Here is a 16,163-nt window from a genome sequence, read left to right on the forward strand (position 1 = left end):
CATGGGGTGGCTACCCTCCACTGGCAAAGGGGAGAGGGCCACAGTGTTACAGCTTTTTTTGTACTCACATTCAGTGGGTCCTGAGTTATTGTCCCACATTCAAGAAGAATGAGGTTATGTTGACAATTGAAGGGTGAGGAGGGTGGGGAAGAATTTTATTAAGTGACAAAACAGCTCTCAGCAGAGAGGGGGTTACAAGGATGGTCCCCCACCCAAAGTCAGGTGGTCTCTCTCACCCAGAGGTGGGCAGTTCCCATGTGGCTGAGTCCCAGGCTTTTATGGGCTCAGAATGGAGGAGTGCAGGCTGATTAGTTTGTGAGTATGCAGAAAAGTCTAAAACAAAGACACCACTCAAAAGTGGGCATGACAATGTAAAAGGCCAATTATGGAAGTGTAGGTACATGTAAAATAGGGGAAGGGTGGTGAAGGGTGGGGACCAATCAGAGAAAAGCATGCCAAATGGGAAGAGAAGTTCTCCATCCAGCCTCAGATTTATCTGAGACTTGTAGCTTGGCTTTCAGGCTTTAAACTCTCTTTGGGTTAAAGGTGGTGTTCACCGGACTCCTGTCCCTGTCTGCCTAGGATTGTCTACCTCCTGGTGCTGTCAGATGCATCAATCTCCCCAAGTACTTGCTTTAATTTATTTTTCAAAGTTCCTAGTCTTTGAACATATGTTTTTAGGAGAACTAAGGGACTAGGAATATAAATAATAACCCTTTCTTCTAGTCCCATATTTACAGTGACTTGCAAAATAAGATACGGCAAATGCTCAGGTGAAAAACCAAAATACCACTTTATTCCTGATATGCTGAAGGAAAAGCATTCCTTCAGTTCAAGGCCAAATGAAATTCAATTGATGTGTCCAACCAGTCACTGGCAGAGCTGGGTCACCCCAGGCCTCCCCAATAAGAGAAGGCACCTCCAAACCCTAGCAAGGGAAGGGAAGAGCAGATGATAGTGGTTTCTAGCAGGCAGACTGTCTCCAAAACAAATGAAGAAACACAGATGGGCTGAGCCACACAAGCCCAAGCCCTCCTTCCAAACTCTGCAACTTTGTGCAGCATTCCTCCTTCCCTGAAGAGAACCAGGTTAAGAAGAGGAAAGAAACAGGTGTGTTTCTCTATAGGAAGTTCTGCTGGAAGGAAATGTGAGGCTGGAGACAGATGAAGTTCCCTCCTAACTGTGGCTACCTCTGGGGAAGGAGGGAGGGGGAGGAGGAGACAGGGAGAGCTTTGGGGCTACCTGCAGCATTTTATTTCTGTAGAGAGGAAAAAAGTGAATCTAAATAATCATGTAAAATGATAATATCACTTGAATCACTGGGGGAAATATGTAGATACCTGTTTTATTATTTTCTGCATTTTTATCTATGTGTATAAAGTTTTGGAATTAGCATATAAACATTATAAATTATTCTGAATCATTTATCATCTCACCTTTCTATATATCTGATTCTTTCAGAAGGAATACAGAAAAGAAAAAGAAGAAAATATAAGTCTCCTATGAACCTCAAAGTTATTTTATTATTATTTAATGTACCATTTTTATACAGCTCTGCAATTTATAAAAATCCCTGAGTGGCAAATATTTATAGTTGTTTTTCCTCATTTGACCTTCTTGCCTTCCTCCTTTTTTGTGTGTTTCACTGCAGCCCCCTCAGACAACAGTGAGTACTCTTTTCAGGACAAAATGTCATGTGTGAGTCATAAAGTGCAAAGGAACTATACCCTCCAGAACGATGGGAAGGAAAACTTTCTGCCTAAGAGATACTTCATATTAACCAAGCAGTAGATTTCTTCTCAAACAAATGGAAAGCAATTGAAGAGAAACCTCATGAAAACAGCACATTTTTGTTTCCCAACAGTTATAAACAACCCAGTTTTCCTTTCCCTTCTCACCCCATGTTCAGACACTATGAGTGTTTCCCAAACTTTGGAAACAAAGACCTAAGTTTCAGGTTCCTGCAATGACCTGTTGCTGACATTCTACTGCAGTCGTCAGAGTAAGTATGGTGGCAGAGTTGCAGCTGGCTTGGAAGATTTATTTTTATTTCTAAGGACAGAAGCAAAGGAAGCCCCCAAGTTCACTCACTGAAAACAACAATTGGCCATCTGCATTTGTTTCTGCCGCAGCTTCAAAAGCCAAGGTAGAGAGCCTGCTGGTGTGGGCAAGTCTGGTCTTGGAGCTTAGGGCCACTTACAGATCCTGAAACTCAGGGTCAGCGTAGGCTCAGAAAGGTCACTGATAACCAACCCAGCAGACCAGACGTATGAGCACTCTGCCCAGAATTCTATTTATTTCTTCAAACACACAAAAAAATATCTTGAGCAACTTCCTTAACTTTTTGGGGTCTTCCTCTCTGTTTTCAGAATGAAGATAGTTAAACGTAATAGTACCCCATGGTGACAGGATGAGAAAATATATATATCCAGCACTTAGAACAAAGCCTGACAATGTAATCTCATCAAGACTTATGAGCTTCCTTTCCTTCCTCTTCCATCTTTCCCTGCCTCGCTTCCCTAGATGATAGAGCTAGATGATAGAGCTAGACTACCCTTCCATAGCCAGACACCAGAGCTAGATGATAGAGCTAGACTACCCTTCCATAGCCAGACACCCTCCTCACTTCCTCCCTCCAACACTTGCCCACAGGCACACCTAGAATCCTCAAGACCACTCGAGTGGCTTCCTGGTACCACTCTTGCTAGACCAAAGAAAATGGTAAGATGTGGAGGGAATTATGCATCTCAATTCTTCATATCTTCGATAGTGTTAAATGGTCCATATGCTTTCTTATAGCTGGGGGCACATACATTTACACAAACACATGCACACACACAAAACACCCTTACATAAGTGTGTGCTGGGGGAAAGCTATGCAACTCTGAGGCTCCAACCACTTTTTGTGTACTTTTCACAATTGCCCAGAAGATGGCAGCAAAGTGTCCTGAGGAACTACTTTTTCTGTATAATTCAGCCCTATGTGGCAGTGTAAAGCTAGAGGCTAAATTGTCCCTCTAGATATATAACAGAGCATAGACAGGAGAGGGGTTCTGTTCAGTTTCATCTGTGGCCCGAAGACAAGAGATGACACAGAATTGTGCCAAGGGGCAGGACAGAAGGAGGAGTCAGCCCCCGGAGCAGGTAATTATTCAGGTAGAATTTAGATCTTTTTTGTTGTTGTTGCTCCTGAGAGCAGTATTCTGTTACCAATACTGTTTAGAATTGTTTACAAATGGATGCTAAAAAGCATATGGCAGTTTGTTATTGTTGTAAAATTTTCTACAGACCATGCTTCTCCTCATAGTCTGCACTGGAAGAGACCACACCCACCACCCCTGTTCTTGTTTTGCCATAGAGATGACAATCGCTCCTAATTTACACAATAAAACCCCATTCTCCCAAGTAGAAATTAAGAAAAAAGAGCCAAACATGGTTTTCTCAACCAGATTATAAAACTTTAAAGATTGAGTAAAAGAGTAAGAAATTGAGTAAGACTGAAGGAAGAGGATTTCATTAGAAACAGAATGTCATTTGGAAACTGTACTGGAGAATTTCGTTAGAAGGACATTGTTGATGTTTTGTGTGGTTTCCTCCCTCCTGTCACTACAGGAGAAGGAAGGAGGAACCTCCCCCTCATCTCCAGCTCAGAGAGAGAGGCTGGAATGGGACCGCATGGGGATCATGTTGTAGATCCCCTGCAATTTAGGGAAAATGAGAAACTTGAGTCCAACACACCAGGAGAAACCAAAGAACTAAGACCTGGACTGTCTACTCTATAGCCAGTGTTTTTATCTATTGCTATATAATAAATCACCCAAACGTAGAGGTTTAACACAGCACACCTGTTATCTCACAGGTCAGGACTCTGGGCACAACTTAACTGAGTTCTTTGCTTCAAGGTCTCACCAAGTTCCACTTAAGGTATTGGCAGGGGTGAGGTCTCAAACGAGGTTTGACTAGAGAAGGATCCACTTCCAAGCTTACAATGTTACTGCTAGAATTCAGTTCCTTGCAGTTGTAGGATAAATGGTCTCATTTCTTGCCAGGTGTTGGCTCGAGGTCTTTGTAGGATATTGGCTAGAGACCACTCTCAATTCCTAAGGGCTGCCTATACTCTCTTACCATATCAAGATTGCAACATGACAAATTGGTTTCTCAAGGCCAGCAATGGCGAGAATGAGACACCAGTAAGACAGAGTTTACAGTCTTCTGTGACATGATCATATAATCACATACCCAAAATCACATACATCCTGTCACCTTTGCAGGATTCTGGTTATTCAAAGCAAGTCACAGATCCTGCCTATATTTACAGGGAAATAACTACAAAAGGGCATGAAGACCAAGAGGCAGGAATCATCCAGCCACCCTAGAGTGGCTCTCATGGTGGCACAATTAAGCAAGAGGAGTAGGTTGTGTGGGGGTGGTCTGCACTTACACCTGTACGCTGTGTGAAAGAGATTCTACATGGATGGTCTTAGAGCTTGCTCTGAAAAGAAATCAGGAGGGAGCAAGGAGACCTTGAAGAGAATGAGGCTGGAGATTTTCCGATGGACATCCAGGGACAGGACATAGGATAAATCGTCAGCTGCCAGCTAAGTCCATGAGGATACTGAGGGGAAGCCCAGCCAAGGAATCCCAGTGATGGAACCACAGATGCATTCAACACCCACCAGCCTGCATAGCACTGACATCGAGTTGGGAAACGGCCAATCGAGAGAGACTTTTTCTGTTCCTCTCTCCTCATTCCTGCCCCTGACTCTGTGAGGATCAGGAATCCCTCTTAGCAATCCTCAGGGTGAAGAGTTAGAGAAGAAATAGCACTGACCCCCACTTTACATGTCAGGTGCCCTGCCTAAAGCAGGCCCAACTGAGGAAAAGAAGAAATTTTAATATGAATGACAGTTGGATTTTGATTTTTGCATAAATCTATATTTTAATTACTAAAGTGACTGAGGAACTCTTCTATTAGCTGACAGTAGTAACATCTTAGATTTCAAACAAGAAGCAGGGGAGAGCTAGCCCTACTGCGGATCTTAGAAAGAACAGTTGTGGGGCCGGGCACGGTGGCTCATGCCTGTAATCCCAGCACTTTGGGAGGCCGTGGTGGACGGATCGCCTGAGGTCAGGAGTTCGTGATCAGCCTGGCCAACATGGTGAAACCCTGTCTTTACTAAAAATAAAAAAATTAGCTGGGCATGGTGGTAGGCACCTGTAATCCCAGCTACTCAGAAGGCTGAGGCAGGAGAATCACCAGGCTGGTCTCGAACTCCTGACCTCAGGTGATCTACCCACCTCGGCCTCCCAAAGTGCTGGGATTATAAACATGAGCCACCTCACCCACCCTGAAACTGCTTTTTTGTGCTGAGTCAGTTCCTAGGTGGGGGCCACAAGATCAGATGAGCCAGTTTATTGATCTGGGTGGTGCCAGCTAATCCATCAGGGTCTGCAAAATATCTCAAGCACTGCTCTTAGGAGGAGTTTAGGAAGGGTCAGAATCTTGTAGCCTCCAGGTGCATGACTCCTAAACCATAATTTCTAATCTTGTGTCTAATGTTAGTCCTACAAAAGTAATCTAGTCCCCAGGCAAGAAAGAGGTCTGCTTTGGGAAAGGGCTGTTACTGTCTTTGTTTAAACTGTAAACTATAAACTAACTTTCTCCCAAAGTTAGTTCAGCCTACTCCCAGGAATGAACAAGGACAGCTTGGAGGTTAGAAGCAAAATGGAGTTAGTTAAGTTAAATGTCTTTCACTGTCTCAGTCATAATTTTGCGAAGGCGGTTTCATATTGGATTCAGTGATGAAAAGATTTTATCTGAATACCACTTAAAGAGGAAGGCATTTTATATCAATATAATAATTTTTCAAAAAAAAATTTTTTTTTTTTTTGAGACAGAGTCTCGCTCTGTCGCCCAAGCTGGAGTGTAGTGGCGCGGTCTCGGCTTACTGCAAGCTCCGCCTCCCGGGTTCAGGCCATTCTCCTGCCTCAGCCTCCAGAGTAGCTGGGACTAAAGGCACCCGCCACCGTGCCCGGCTAATTTTTTGTGTGTGTTTTTAGTAGAGACGGGGTTTCACCCATGTTAGCCAGGATGGAATTTTTTAAAATTTTAACCAACATTATTTTTAAAATTTTAACCAACATTAATAATCTAAATACCCTGACTTGATCATTACACATTCTATGCATGTAACAAAATATTATATATACCCCATAAATATGTACAAAGATCATGTATCAATTAAAAAGAATCTCAAATCACATGTGTATTGGGTCAGATGTTGGTAAAATCTGAATCCCATTTTCTGACAAGATCTTACACTTGTGTTAAAGAACAAATTAAAGATCACTAGAGCTATAAATAGAATATAAATTGAAAAGCTGAGTTTATGTGTTTGTGTATGTGCCCAGTAAGGAAAGAGCCCCGTGGCTCTTTCCCTGTGGGGAAATTCATTAAGTATTCACCAGGTGGGGGAAATTCAGGGGTTTTTTCAAACTGAATAGAAAGAGGTTTCATAATAGTTATGCAAATTGAAGACTGAAGACTAGCAGTCTTCAGTCTTTAGGCTGGGAAAGTGAGTTGTTTAAAACAAGTCCTGTTGTTTATAATCACTTACCAGTTTCGGTCAACTGAATCAGCTGCAGTGAGAAAAAACATTCAGTTTTGATTTGTTTCCTAAAAATATTTTCCTTTTATACTCAAAATTAGTTGCTAACCAAAATTAAAAAAAAAACCTGAGCAATACATTTTGTTTTCTAAATGCCACTAAAATTTTATATGATATAGGAGTGTGTGTATGTGTAAAAATGAAAAATAAAATGTTTCCAAATATGTTTTAGTAATATCAACAAAAAGATGGCAAAGTTGTTTCATTCCCATTCTCTGCTACCATCTGGTTTAAGAAAATACTTAGAAATTTGTTCAAGTCATAAAGGTATCATTTTGAGAGACAGGACTAGCTGGATTTCCTAGGCCAATTAAGAATTCCTAAGCCTAGCTGGAGAAGGTGACAGTACCCACCTTTAAACACAGGTCTTGTAACTCAGCTCATGCACGACCAATCAGGTAGTAAAGAGGGCTCACTAAAATACAAATTAGGCTAACAGCAGGAAGTAAAGAAATAGTCAAATCATATATTGCCTGAGAGCACAGTGGGAGGGACAATGATCGGGATATAAACCCAGGCATTCGAGCAGGGAGCGGCAACCCCCTTTGAGTCCCCTCCCTTGTAAGGGAGCTCTGTTCTCATTCTATTAAATCTTGCTACTGATTGCTCTTCTGGTCCGTGTTTGTTCTGGCTGGAGCAGAGCTATTGCTCGCGTCCACCACTGCAGTTTGCCGCCGTCGCAGAACCACCGCTGACTTCTACCCCTCCGGATCTGGCAGGGTGTCCCCTGCGCTCCTGATCCAGCGAGGCGCCCATTGCCCCTAAAGGCTCGCTATTGTTCCTGCATGGCTAAGTTCCCGGGTTCGTCCTAATCAGGCTGAACACTAGTCACCAGGTTCCACAGTTCTCTTCCGTCATCCACGGCTTCTAATAGAGCTATAACACTCACAGCATGGCCCAAGCTTCCATTCCTTGGAATCCGTGTGGCCAAGAACCCCAGGTCAGAGAACAAAAGGCTTGCTGCCATCTTGGGAGCAGCCCACCACCATCTTGGGAGCTCTAAGAACAAATATTTTCAGATAAATCTTTGAGTAAGTTCACAATTGGGTTATCTGAAATATGCAAGGAATCCTGTTCACCAAGATAAATCCACACACTCCAATAGAAATTATCTTGCAAATTCAATGTCGATAGTTGACATGGTTAGGCATGGTGTCCCCATCCAAATCTCATCTTGAATTGTAATCCCCAAGTGTTTAGGGAGAGACCTAGTGGGAGGTGATTAGATTATGGGGACAGTTTCCCCTATGCCCATTCTTGTGATCATGAGTGAATTCTCATAAGATCTGATGGTTTTCTAAGCAGTAGTTTTTCCTGCACTCTCACACACTGTCTCCTGCCACCATGTGAGGTGGCTTTGCTTCCCCTTTGCCTTCCGCCATGATTGTGTTGTAAATTTCCTGAGGCTTCCCCAGCCACGTGGAACTATGGGTCAATTAAACCTCTTTCCTTTATAAATTACACAGTCTCAGGTATTTCTTTAAAGCAGTGTGAAAACAGAGTAATATAATAGTTAACATAATTTGTCTTTTTATTATCTGATCTCCCCATTTTTCTTATAAAAGAATGATTACTTTATTCAGAAGTGGGACTCTGCACAATTAAGAGATGATATTTCCCAGCCTTCTTTGTATATAAAAATGGCAGTGTGACATAGCTCTCGCTAATGAGACCTAAGAAGAATTTTGCTGGAATTTGTGGGAATGGGCTAATTTCTTATTTAGGCATAGCCCTTCCTCTCCCTTCTACTGCTCTCCTCTCACCACCGTCCTTCTTTTCCTTCTTGTTCTTCATAGTCTTTCAAAAGAAAAGGCAAATAGAAAGCTGACAATGGATTATCCAACTTGTTACCATACAGCTCCCATGGAGACGAAAGCTCACCTTATGGAGAACTGAGCACAAAAACCTGAGAATCTGAAAACACTGATGATACTGAAATGGCCATTGCAAAATTCTGGCTGAGAGCATTATTACAGTGAAAGAGATCTGACCTAACCAACTTCACCTTGCTTCTAACCTCCAAGCCATCCTTGTTCATTCCTGGGCCTAGGCCAAACTAACTTTGGGAGGAACTTAATTTACAGTTTGAAACAAAGACAATATCTCTTTTCCAAAACAAGACCCCTTCCTGCCTGGGGTCTAGACTGCCTTTGTAGGAGTAACCAATTAGCCACACAATTAGAAATTATGGTTTAGGAGTCATATAGCTGGAGGCTGCGAAGTTCTCACCCTCCCCAGTCGCTCCTGGGGATAATATCACTATTGTAAAACCTAAGATCAGTGCTTCGGATATTTTGCAGACCCTGCAATTGATGGATCAGCTGGTACCACCCACATTAATAAACTGGCTCATCTGGGTCCTGTGGCCCCCACTCAGAAACTGACTAAGTGCAAGAGGGCAGCTTTGATTCCCTGTGATTTTATCTTCGACCCAAGCAATCAGCACTCCCAACTCACTGGCCCCTTACTCACCAAATTATCCTTAAAAAACCTAATCCCTGAGTCTTTGGGGAGACTGATTTGAGTAATAATAAAAGTCTAGAGGGTCTCCCATAGAGTCAGCTGTGCATGAATTAAACTCTCTCTATGGCAATTCCCCTGTCTTGATAAACTGGCTCTGTCTAGGAAGTGGGCAGAGAGAACCCACTGAGCGGTTACAATATCGTAGGTCTTGTTAATTAGCTCTAGACAGTTTCCCTAGACTTCTTGAAAAAGCCTGCTTTTCTAACTGGTGAAGCTTTGGCATTAAGGAATGCAATCTCAAATTGATATACTAATCTAGGTATTTTTAGAAATAATATAATTGTACAAATGAGCAAATAAACTTCAAGTTATTCTAATATTAAAAGTGAGGTTAAAATTGTTTTCACTAATAATTACCTCAGTCACCTTTCCCCACCATTTAGAATGCACCATTTGTTTAATGCTATAGCTGGGATTACCTTAAAAATCTCCTGGTTTTATTGATTTCTAGTATTTAATGGGTGAAGAAATTAATCTACAGAAAGCCATAGTGACTCACCCAGATTTATGATTCAGACTTAGAGTTTATAAGTCCAAGACCAACATTGTTTCTTATATGCTGTGTTGCCTACCGGGGTCCATAGTACCTGTTCTCTACCATTTATTGTCAGTACTCAGCAGAACTATTAATACCTCAGGGAAGCAAGATTAGTAAATAATGGAATATGTATCAGCATTGCAAACATGAGCTATTTCATGAAGGCCAGGGTGAGAGCATTTCATCAGCTTGGATTCTCAAGGTCTCATAAATGTTTTAATTTGTAACTGCATCAACATGTCTTATGGTGATGCTGGACATCAGTGTAACACAGACGTAGACAATTATCTTCAAATCCAATTATCGGGGAAGCCAAAGGTTTACCTAGGAAATATTACCTTTGCCAGGACTAGGAACGTCTCAGTTTGTTTTTGTGAAGCCTTCGTGATTGGCACAATATGAGTTTAAAGTATGGAGAACCGGATTCAGTTTCTAGCTTGTACAATTAACAGCTGTGTAAACAATGACTCACTCAAGAATTTTGTCAGCAGAGTATTATTTGTATTGGGTTTTGTTTGTGGGGATTGTTTTGTTTGCACATATATTTGTGTATTTTATGTGGTTTTGAGGGGCATGGGGGTTCTGCTCATCTCTGTGTGTCTACCCAGGTCTCTAGTAGTCACTTTAGCCCAGATAGATTCTTTAGCCATTAACTAAATATTGGCTTCCTAGTTTTTCACTACACATACAATAACGTACCGGTAATCAGATGTGTGACTTTGTCATGTGTACATACTTCCAGAACTGCCAGTTCAAAATAAACAGACCCTCCTTGACATGGAGAATCCACATAATGTCACAGGAATGACTCACATACCTTCCAGGAAGATATGTGAGTAAAAGAAGCTCTTCTATGCTGTGGATAGTGAGCAGAGCTATAAAGAATTAAGGCTATAGAACCTATAATTTAATAAGATTTTTTTTTCTGAGTTTTCCCTGGTGGAATAAACAAAGGGAAAATGCATTTTTGTCTACCTTGGGAGGGAAAGTAACATGATTGTGAAGTTTCTTAGATTTAATGCAGCTTTGTTTGATTTCTAGATATTTCTAAGAGTTTGTTAACATTTGTAATAATAGGCACCAGAAACTTCTATGGGAAAACGTGAACAAAAAAAGGAACTATGGCATTTTCACTGAGAAAGTAAAGCGTGATCTGGAGAAATAAAAAACAGACAAACACATATTGGTCCCAGGCCAGTTTTAAGAAACCCTTTTATACTAAGCCCTTTTTAACAGAAAGTGTTAATAGTATTCAATTTTTTTTAAAAAAGGAGAACTCATAAAATCCACTTAGCTCTCCTAATTATGGCAAATTATTGGAACAAATTGTTTTGTTAAATTCAATCAGTCTTAGGTCTTAGAGACGCTACAAATGGGATTATCTTATGGACAAATGTGACAGAAATGGGATGGGAACTTGAAGAATATAATGATTTCTGAGGATCAGGAAAGTGGAATTAAGTCCTTCTGATTTCGAGAAATTACTGGGCAATAGTGCAGATCAGCTGCTGTTGGGAGATAGAAATAATTGCAATTTTAATAGGCTAAGATCAGTGGTAGTGCAAAGGAGGGCATAGGATGAAGCAAACTTTATAGATATAAAATGCAAACCTATAAAATGGCCAGGATGTCATATTGGAGATAGAGACACCTTTGGGAGACTGTACTAGAGAGGATTAGCAAGGCACCTGTTGTGGTTACACACAATCCCAGTGTCTTCTAAACCCCAGTTTAAAAGACAGTTATCTGACCTCTCTCCAAGTTTATTACAGACTAAAGAATCACAGTTGCCTGTAAATATGTCTATGTTTGAGGAATTGAATGACTATCACTAAGAGATGGGATTCGAATTTATTGGAGCTTCCAAGAGTCTTTATAAGAATGGCAAGAATGTTGCAGGAGCCCAGGGCCAGGCACGGTGGCTCACGCCTGTAATCCAGCACTTTGGGAGGCTGAGGCAGGCGTATCACGAGGTCAAGAGATCGAGACCATTCTGGCCAACATGGTGAAACCCCGTCTCTACTAAAAATACAAAAAATTAGCTGAGCGTAGTGGCATGCACCTGTAGTCCCAGTTCAGGAGGCTGGAGCAGGAGAATCACTTGAACTCGGGAGGCAGAGGTTGCAGTGAGCCGAGGAGCCAAGATCATACCACTGCACTCCAGCCTGGCGACAGAGTGAGACTGTCTCAAAAAAAAAAAAAAAAAAAAAAAAAGAATATTGCAGGGGCCAAGGGTATAGCTTCCCCTTTGCCCTCTGAAGTTTCGCTGAAAAGTCAACTTGTAAAAGTCAGATTAATTGAGAAAAGGCATACAAATTATTCAACACATAGACATGAGGGCCTTCAGAATGAAGACCCAAAAAATATAGGGGAAATTATCCATTTGTACGCTTAGGTTCAACGAAGTAAGGACAGCCCTGTAGAAATATGACTGGATATAATCTATGCTAATAGGCTGAGTTGGAACCGAGCAAGACCCGTCTGTCTAGGTTTTTCTTGGCCTCTCTGTGCTGCATTCCTTCATTTTGGTTGTAGGACAGGACCATCTCTGGAATGGGCATCTTATGACCTACAGTCAAACAAGATAGCTCAGATGATTTCTTTATGACCAGTTTTACACAGATAGAGTGGAAGGAGAGTTAGAGTAACACTTTTAGGTTTTAAGGCTGGCTGTGGCAAGAGGGGTGTCTGGTTTCTATGACCCACCTTGGGGAGGGATTCTTGTTTGTACAGCTAGCCTCAAAGGAAGATAGGACTGAGAGACAGGAAAGGAAGTCAGAGAAAAACTTTTGCTTCTGAGGTATTGTTTTGGGGTATTGTTTTCTGAGCCCCTAAATACATAATAGGTATCTTTGTCTTTGCCCTTTTTATTGTTCTTTTCCTCCTTTTTTCTCTTATGTGCCACTGTCACCATTCTCAGGTGGGCTTTCGAGAATGAATGTGCAAAATTCATGATTAGGGTCAACCACATCTCCATAGCTATGGGCCTTACAAGCATTAACTGTCTATCATTTGCATCTTCAGACTGATATTCAGAACAGTTTCAGGATTCTCACACTAGGCTAGAGAACAATTTTTAAAATAATTCCATCAACATATTGATATGGGAGAGGGGCAGGGAAGTGCTGAGTAGAGAAGGGCAGGGTCCCTGGCGAGGTTCCGCCCTCGGCCTTTGCCCACAAACCCAGGTGAGGACAGGCACTCCTGTTTTCATGCCAAATGTTGCATTTCCAAGCCAGCCATGCCCCTCCTCCCGTGCCTATAAAAACCCTGATACCCTAGTGGGTATACACACACAAGTGGCTGGATGTCAAGAGGAACACACTGGCAGAAGAACACACCAACAGATGCTGGCAGACCATCGATGGCAGAACAAAGCAGATGCCAAAGGAAATTCAGCTGAGGGTGGTTGGAGGAGAGCCAGGCTGCTGAGCAGCCCTACTCCAGAGAAGACCACCTTCCCACTCCATCCCCGTTCTGGCTCCCTGTCCATCTGTTGATAACTACTATCACCACTCAATAAAACCTTGCACTCACTCTCCAAGCCCACATATGATCGATTTTTCTGGGACACTTGGGCAAGAACCCTGGGATACAGAAAGCCCTCTGTCCTTGCGATAAGGTAGAGGGTCTAATTGAGCTCATTAAAGCAAGGTGCCTGCGGACGGCTGAGCTGAAAGAGCACATTGTAACACACACCCATTTGGGCTTCGAGAGCTGTAAACACTCAACCCTAGATGCTGCCATGGAGTCGGAGCCCACGCTCCCCATGACCTGCCCGTCTGCATGCTTCCCTTAGGGGTTTGAGCTGCGGGGCACCAAAGAAGTGAGCCACACCCCCATCACGCACCCTGCAAGGGGGATAAGGGAAAACTCCCCTCGTTTCAATATGTTAAAGCTTATTCACCCCATGAGAGCCATTTGGTTGGTAGGCTATTAATTATTGCCTCAATTTCAGAGCCTGTTATTGGTCTATTCAGGGATTCAACTTCTTCCTGGTTTAGTCTTGGGAGGGTGCATGTGTCCAGGAATTTATCCATTTCTTCTAGATTTTCTAGTTTATTTGTGTAGAGGTGTTTATAGTATTTTCTGATGGTAGTTTGTATTTCTGTGGGATTGGTGGTGATATCCCCTTTATCATTTTTTATTGCATCTATTTGATTCTTCTCTCTTTTCTTCTTTATTAGTCTTGCTAGCAGTCTATCAATTTTGTTGATCTTTTCAGAAAACCAGCTCCTGGATTCATTGATTTTTTGAAGAGTATTTTGTGTCTCTATCTCCTTCAGTTCTGCTCTGATCTTAGTTATTTCTTGCCTTCTGCTAGCTTTTGAATGTGTTTGCTCTTGCTTCTCTAGTTCTTTTAATTGTGATGTTAGGGTGTCAATTTTAGATCTTTCCTGCTTTCTCTTGTGGGTATTTAGTGCTATAAATTTCCCTCTACACACTGCTTTAAATGTGTCCCAGAGATTCTGGTATGTTGTGTCTTTGTTCTCGTTGGTTTCAAAGAACATCTTTATTTCTGCCTTCATTTCTTTATGTACGCAGTAGTCATTCAGGAGCAGGTTGTTCAGTTTCCATGTAGTTGAGTGGTTTTGAGTAAGTTTCTTAATCCTGAGTAAAATGCTATTCTTAACATCAGTTCTGTTCCATTGGTCTATTCACCTTGTTACTAGGCTTATTACTAGGACTACGTAGTATGCTTCCTCACTGTTCTATTTGAACATTCTAGGAGAATGAAAACACCATAGAGGAAGGTGGTTTTTTCTGTTCTGTCCATTGATGCAATCCAAGCACCTAGAACACAGCCTGGCACAGAAGAAGCACTCAAACTGTGGTATTTCAATGAAAAGTGAGGAATATTTTTCATGTGGAATTTTTTAAAGGAATGTTGTGCCCTACACCTTTTCAGTAAGGAGACTTTCTGTGAAGTACTACGCGAGGCCTGCTGTGTGTATGGCGAGATCAGCAGAGGCAGAGACCAAGAGAGGCAGAAACCTGGCAGAGCTGCTGAGGATGGTGTAGAAAGAGACTCCCCCATGCTTAGTCATCCCATCATGCCCATTGTCATGTGTAGCCTCCAGTTATACAAAGCTAGAGATGCTCAGCCTCATCCCCATTTGAGATAATTGCATTCTTTTGCCCTATTCATCATCACTGAATGGTGAGTCCCAGCAATTCTGATATCAAGAGCACCAGGAAATAACCATTTGTTTGTATTTCACTTGGAAGGTAGGGTCTCACACCAGGTTTGGGGATTTACTGTTCAAGTCCAGATGACCAGTAAAGCAAGTTCCTGGAAGTAATAATATAGCAGTTAAGAGCACAGTCCCGGCCAGGCACAGTGGCTCACGCCTGTAATCCCAGCACTTTGGGAGGCTGAGGCGAGCAGATCACGAGGTCAGGAGATCGAGACCATCCTGGCTAACACAGTGAAACCCCGTCTCTACTAAAAATACAAAAAATTAAACGGGCGTTGTGGCGGGCGCCTGTAGTCCCAGCTACTTGGGAGGCTGAGGCAGGAGGATGGCGTGACCCCCGGGAGGCGGAGCTTGCAGTGAGCCGAGATTCCGCCACTGCACCCCAGCCTGAGCAACAGAGCAAGACTCCGTCAAAAAAAAAAAAAAAAAAAAAAAACGATCACAGAGCACAGTCCCTGAATTAAGATTACCTGGATTCAAATCTAGACTTCATTACTTTCTAGGGTGTGTGACAGGGTAAGTTACTTAACCTCTCTGTAATTTAGGTTATCAGCCAAAAGACAGAAACCTTCTGTTATTTTAGCAGAGAATACTTACTAGAAAGAGTCATTACCTGTGTATTAAAGAACTGCAAAGGCATAAAGAAAACACTGAAATAATACAGACATAGAAACTGCATGAATCAGCCACAGCCCAGTCACTACTAACTCCCTAAGCAATCCCTGGCCTTTAGTTTCCCCACCTGTAAAATGCTGAAGTTGGGGGGGGAAATCGTTTCACTTTCATTCCAGTGGCGTGATACGAGATTCTAAGAAACAGGGAGAAAATTCCGTGAGTGGAGCCAATAACCAAGTCAAACATCAGGGGGGTCTATGAACACTGCTCCAAGGAATCTCTCTCTGGATAACCAGACCTTGTGCCCTAGCCCCAGCCCGTCATCTCCACTGCTAGAGAAAAAAAATACAGTTAGTCTGTCCAAGGCTGTTAGAGTCCTCCAACATATAAGACGCATTTCCATTTTACTAGCTTCATGGTCTGCTTGGGGTGGGGATGGCGGGGAGATCGTATCCTTGAAGTAGGCACTAGGACTGTGAGTCACTTGCCTGTCTAGAGCACCAGGACTGTTTGCAAAGGGCTGAGGAGATTTCCATCAATGGAAAAGAGCATGAATTTAGAGTAAACATAGATTACACTTAGAGATCAGAGATCAATCTAGAGATAAAATACACTTTTCTC

Source organism: Pan paniscus, chromosome 9 (assembly GCF_029289425.2).
Source record: "Pan paniscus chromosome 9, NHGRI_mPanPan1-v2.0_pri, whole genome shotgun sequence".
NCBI classification, from domain to species: domain Eukaryota; kingdom Metazoa; phylum Chordata; class Mammalia; order Primates; family Hominidae; genus Pan; species Pan paniscus.